Raw genomic sequence first — 1448 nt, forward strand, 5'->3', positions numbered from 1 at the left:
GTACCGGTAGTTTTTCGCTTTGATTATAGTACATCGAGGGGGTAGGGTCCAAGGACAGGGTGAGAGGGAGGGAGGGAGGGAGGGAGGGGAGGGGAGGGGAGGGGAGGGGAGGGGATGGAGGAGGATGAGGATGAGGATTAGGATGAGGAGGATGTGGTGGTACTTAGTCACACTTTCTTCCTGAAATTGTCTTGAAGATTGTTGTTCTTCTCTATGAAACATTTCCCTCTTGTCCGTTCGTGTGAGTATTGGTACATTCATTCTTTTCACTTGTTCACACCCATCACCGTCTCATCATTCAGATGTCTCGTATCGCTCCCGCCAGCTCTGCTAAGACGTCAGCATCCGTCGCCTCTGAGACGCCAGCGCACATTTACAGCCTCGACGACCCTTTGCCGAGCATCTCTAGAAGTGCAGAAGACCTGAGGATTATGAGGAGAGGAGAGAGTTTGGAGGTGTAGGTCAAGGAGAGACAAGAGTTGAGAGGGTCTTGATACGATGATGGTATGGTGGTAGAGCAAGAGGGATAGACTCTCTCTCTCTCTCTCTCTCTCTCTCTCTCTCTCTCTCTCTCTCTCTGCTGTCCTGATTGCACAGCACGAGTATTGGAGGTCTCAATGGATCGATGCCGATATGCAGCAGCAGCTTTGAAGGGGAGGTGGGATAGATGGCATGCTCGACTCATACCTTGAGCTCTCGAGCGCTGAAGAACCTGGGCAGCTTCTGCCTGTACCTCGTCGAGGAGACTTTTCTTGCCTCCACCTCACCTGCCTCCCACCTGCTTCAAGTCTCATCGCACCCCTCCTCCTCTCCTCTGATCGCACCCCTCCTCCTCTCCTCTGATCGAACCCCTCGTCCTCTCCTCTCATCCCTCGTCCTCTCCTCTCATCGCACCCCTCGTCCTCTCCTCTCATCGCACCTCTCGTGCTCGCAGGAGCTCTTCGGGTAGAACCAGATCTTGTCCACAGGGTTCTTGTCCTTGGCCCCGTAGTGCACATGCCACTTTACGATCTGGCAGCATATCAGCCAATGACTGAGGGCGGGAAAGGACGCGCGTACACGAAGATCGGACGAGGAAAAGTCGTCCGGCTTGCCCTCCATGTGAGGACGAGGAGGAGGAGGAGTAGACCGCTTGTTCCGAGCTGCTGGGCACCTCTCGAGGTATGCGATCTGTGGGGTTGGGGTGAGGATGGAGTGGGTAGAAGACAGCAGAGAGGAAGAGGAGGGGAAGGAGGAGAGAGGAGAAGGGGAGTGAGGAGAGGACAGGAGAGGAGCGGTAGAGAGGCGAAAAGCAGCAGCTGCTTCCATCGCACCTGAGAGCACATGACCTCTTCGTCGCTCTTCGCGTCTCCTCCAACCTGCGAGAGAGGATTCTCCTAGTATTGAGCAGAGTGAGAGAGGTAGGAGGTTGGGAGGGAAGGGAGGGAAGTGGCGAGAAAAATGGTGGT

Source organism: Guillardia theta (genome assembly GCF_000315625.1).
Source record: "Guillardia theta CCMP2712 unplaced genomic scaffold GUITHscaffold_257, whole genome shotgun sequence".
Lineage (NCBI taxonomy): Eukaryota > Cryptophyceae > Pyrenomonadales > Geminigeraceae > Guillardia > Guillardia theta.